The sequence below is a fragment of the Mycteria americana genome (genome assembly GCF_035582795.1).
Source record: "Mycteria americana isolate JAX WOST 10 ecotype Jacksonville Zoo and Gardens chromosome Z unlocalized genomic scaffold, USCA_MyAme_1.0 Scaffold_18, whole genome shotgun sequence".
Taxonomy (NCBI): Eukaryota; Metazoa; Chordata; class Aves; order Ciconiiformes; family Ciconiidae; genus Mycteria; species Mycteria americana.
This window is the reverse complement of record NW_027445436.1, coordinates 13,393,386-13,398,526: the sequence shown is the minus strand read 5'-3', so window position 1 is coordinate 13,398,526 and position 5,141 is coordinate 13,393,386.

Below are 5,141 nucleotides of genomic sequence, written 5' to 3'. Positions count from 1 at the left end.
GCTTACCTTTAAAATGTTCCAGCAAAGCTGCTATGCTTTCTGTTTCCATATAGAAAAATCCCTTCTTGAGAGCTTACACACCAAAACAAGTCTGAAAACATATATTTACTATTTTGGGCATCTGAAATACAGAAGTATAGGTACAATACAAATGAAGGAAGAGTTACACATAAAGTGGTGCATTAAGGTTGTATATTTTATATTAATAAATAATAGCAAGATCCTAAGGAGCTCCACAGATCCCAAAGGCATTGGGATCTCTGGGTTGGACTGCTGCAGGAAGAAGCCAATCTCTTCCTCAGCGTAATATGTAGCAAAAGGGATTTGTGGGTTTTCCTTTATCTGTAAAGTCAAATGTTCCACCTGCCTCCAATTCTCCCCTTCAACAGACCCCTATCTCCTCTGTCTGGCCGGTGGCTCCCAAATGGTGTCATGTTCTGCTGTGCTGCAGTCCCCAGCTCCTGGGTCATCCCTTCCCAGACTGCCTGACCTAAATCCCTTTCCTCTCACCTCCTGGTCATAAATCCCACCAGTGACATTTGTCAGGAGCTGGGCTAAACCTTGGCCCCACTGGTGATGCAGCACTGCCGTCACGGGTTATTTGGGGGATGGCAGTGTGACATGGGCAAAGATGTAGGTGTGACACGGATTAACGGACCCTGTATGGCTGTGAGTGACTGCTGGAGATGCCATGAAGGGCAGGCACTGCTCCTCCTGCCCACCTTGGCTTGCATCGCTGCTGTGGGACACCAGATCCTCTTTTGCAACAGCACTTGCCCTCTGATGCTGGCCCACATTCGTTCTTCCCTTCCCTGCAGCACGCTGGGTCTGGCCTGATCCCTGCACCATGTATATTCCTCTGATGGACATCATTATACCAGAATCTTATGTTCAAAACAGCAAATTAGGGAGAGATTATACTGATTTAATATATTTTTTTTATATATATAATTTCCTTTACGTTGGCATAAGGGAGTCCAGGTAAGGAGACTGCTTTGTGTTTAACCCCTCTCTAGATAGAAAACCTAAGCAATACAACATTTGTGTGATTGAACCATAAAGCTAACAAAATTTCAGCTAGCAAAGCACATGCGTAAAGTCAGGCATGTGTGAGTGCTTTGATGAATTTTGTTTCCCACAACTGAATGAGTCCCCCGAGCCAGTGCCGGTGCCTGCCGTAGCTACTGATGGACCACTTGATTTGGATGGACCAATTCCCAGGGCTTGAGAAAAGAGTGTTTTTTCTCGTGCCTGATAAGCACAGGTGAGGTCCATCTCACCAGGCTTTTTTCTCATTTATTCTACCCACTTGCAGTGAATCTCTTTCCAACAGATGCAACCTTGGAGTGGCTGATAGCACCCAAGAGCGCCAGCACTGAAATGATGATTTTAGCTTGCAGTGCTGCGTGAGAAGAGGGAGAGCATGAGGCCCATGTCTCCCTGTGACCTGCTGCTCAGCACATAGCAAGGTTGCTTGCAGAAGAGTTTTCTTTGCAGACCTGAGGTCTCGTAGCTTGAATTTGCTGCGTGCGATGTGAGCTGCTGGAGCAGAAGGAGACCTCAGATACAGCCAAAATGGCATCGTAACCCAGACTTTGAACATTGCTTGAGAGCTCTGCTCTGAAAAGAATGCATAAAAATAGAAGCAGGGCCACAAGCTTAGCTATTCCTAATGTGCGCAAAAGGATGGGAGAGTGCCAGGAGCCTGCCTGTGCTGCCTCTGCCCTGCCTTCAGCCTGGCTTGTTCTCTCCTACCTCCCCTGAATGGCTTTTCACTGCTGTTAAAAAAGAGACATACCCCCAAAAGAGCAAAGTGTGTTTGTTATTGACCCTCGCCTCGAAAGTGTATGAAGAGGGATCAGCTCTGTTTGTTTGTACCCGGTAATGATGTCAGGAAAAAGTTTTTTTCCCCAAGTCTGGTTTTATCCCCTTTGTTGGAAGTGCCTTTGGTGAGTCTCACACCCTAGTGCTGTTAGCAAAACAATTAGGTTAACAGTGCCTTGGCTCCAACTGTCTGTCAAAGGCTGAATTGCAATGCAAATGAACTCGGCTTTAGTTCTTCAAAGACAGCTGGGTTCGGGAAAGGTCCCCAGAAACCTCCATGAGAATTGAGGTCTAGGGATGGGGAGTGTGGGCTCGGTGGGATTTTACATACAGGACCTAATGTGTTTCGCATGAGGGATGCAATACATCGTTATACAAATGCAATATATTATACAAATATTTTCAATACTTAAAGGGGGCTTATAAGAAAGATGGAGACAGACTTTTTAGTACGGCCTGTAGCAATAGGACAAGGGGTAATGGTTTTAAACTAAAAGAGGGGAGATTCAGACTAGATATAAGGAAGACATTTGTTACGATGAGGGTGGTGAGGCACTGGAACAGATTGCCCAGAGAGGTGGTAGATGTCCCATCCCTGGAAACATTCAAGGTCAGGTTGGACAGAGCTCTGAGCAACCTGATCTAGTTGAAGATGTCCCTGCTCATTGCTGGGGGGTTGGACTAGATGACCTTTAAAGGTCCCTTCCAACCCAAACCATTCTATGATTCAAACAGATTTTATTTCTTCTCATGGGTTAGCAGCAACCCTCGTGCATTTTGGGACAGGTTTCTGGTCCAGGCTGACATTTACCTGCCCATGAGCAATGCCATCCACAGCAGCACAGGCTGTGGGTATCACCCCTCTTTCAGAGCGTCTTCCCCAACCCAGGTACCATGCACATTTTTATCAGCTTCATTATGCTTATTTCTGTATTTTCCATATGGGCACATACATATGGTCTGTTTAAACAAGTTTGCAGGGTTAATTAGAAAGCAGTTCTTTATCAGTTATTTAATATTTAGCATTTTTGGAGTAACTTTCACCTATAGAGATCACAAAGACAGGCAAGTGCTTCTGCCCAGCTGTATGGATGGGCAACCAGAGGTGCTAAAGCCCAGGTCCCTACTCACAGGGAAAGGGATGTGCCCAAGATCACCTAGAATACCTATGTCAGGGCCAAAAAAAATATTATTAACTCCTGGACCCCATTCCTATTCTCCATCCCTTCACAGCACATATCATGTTATGCTTTTTGTCACTCTGTTCATGACAATAAAGTAATTGCAGTCATCAAGTCATCGGCAACACAAGAGGAACTGCAAAGGGAAAAAAACCCCTAAAGACATCAATCTCATTTATAACAGCCTGGAAAGTTTTTAAAATTTAAAAAGTATAATGCATATATTAATGGGCATGTCCAGTGTGTCTTTCACCAGCAGATACGGGAATAAGAAGGAACTCTTTTTTTTCCCCTATCAGTTTACCATATGCATCACAGTGGAAAAGGGATTGAGGTTCTCTAAGGAAATGAGGAAATCGGCCTCAGTGTACGTGAGGTCACTCCGGAGGCTGGTGAACAAGATGTTAAACTAAAAATGTTATCAAATTTCCATTTTTCAGGATGCAGAAGTGACCATTTTAAAAGCAATGTGATTTTCTTGCAAGTGCAGTAGACTCAGACGCTGATGCTGTTCTGCTTTGTCATCCTCCTCTGTCACCCCAAGGCCAGATGGCTGCACCCTGGGCACTGTGCAGCTCACCCGACCTCTGAAACGGCCTCAGCTGCAGCATCAGCAACTGCAGAATTTGATGGGCCGTTTAATGGGCAGCTTATACTTGTGCCCATTAATTATTTGGAGGTGAAGTGAGGAGTCCATCTCTTTCCTCAGACTCCAGTTTCATAACAAACTTTAAATTTTTCTTTTAGATGCCAGCAAATAATGTTCTTCCCCTCCTCAATTTTTTCACACTATTTATCACAAAGCAGATTTTGAGCAGATTTTGGGCCTGGGTGAGTATAGTCTCACAATCATTTAGTAAGGCTGCCACAAAATCTAGCCCCTAACTAATTTAGATCCAGATTCTGCAAATACCGTGAGCGATTCCAGGCCGGTTAGAAGTCTCCCTGGCCTGCTCATGTGAATATTTGCAAGACTGGGCTCTAAAATTATCCCTGCACTCCTGCCTGCACCAAAGGCAGGCATACAGGACAGACAACCCCAGGAATACCCTGCCTGCATGGCATGTTAATTTTGTCCCCCCTGTGTTTTATGGCTGGTGTCTTGTTTAGTTGGGTGCAATTGTTTTAGAACTGGATTTGTTTATAGCAGCCATGATTTAAGAGTCTTGGCTTCTACTTCCAATGCGATAACTGACTTACCGAGTGACCTTAAGCAACTTAGCCGCCCGCACTTATTATATGAAAAGGGAGCTACTCATCCGTGGGAGTGCATGCGGGATGGGGACCCTCAGGGACTTCTCCTGCCCTGCAAACCCTGGCGCTAGGAAGTCTAGTGGGACTTCCCAGCTCCCCTGCAGACTGCAGCAGGGCTGCACAAGCCGCACAGCCTCTTGGTGGCTCAGTTTCCCCATCTTCTGCAGGTTCTTGCTGGCAGAATTCGAATGGGGGATCTGTGGAGTACCCCGGGTGCCAGAAATTATTACCGCTAGTAGTACCCATAACAAGAATAGTCATAGTGCTACGTGCTAATCATTTCTGCTTCTCATTTTGTGAGAATTGGAGTATACTTACCCTCTGTGAAATACTTTCCCTTCCTTTGGTGACAGGTGCTGTAAAAGTGCAAAGTATTATTAGCATTATTGCTTTTCGTGCCATGCCCTCTTTCGATGCCCAGAATAATTTTTTTTTAAATTTTTTTCTTTTTTTTTTTTCTTTTAATGGCTGGATCGGCTTAATACTTCAATATTTACAACGAGCTACAGCCTCTCCAGCACACCCAGGCTTTGAGGGCTCCCCCCCGCTTTGCCCCCGCTGGGCGCCGAGGGGCGGTGCTGGGGGGGACCAGCCGCTCCGCACCCGCGCGGCACTCCCGGCGGGCCCCCCCCTTCCCGGGGCAGGGATGGGGGGGGGGGGCAGCACCCCTGGGCGCTACCGGCGCATCCCCGCGGCGCGGAGGGGGGGAGGACCCACAACCTTTCAGCAACCCGAGCCGCCGCTTACGCAAGGCGATTTGAGATAAATATAATATATATATTTTTTTTTTTTCCCCCGGAGCGACACGGTGTCTAGACGCCCACGTGACGGGGCCGGGGCCGGGCCGGGCCGGGCTGGGGCCGCGCCGCTGCGCACTGCGAG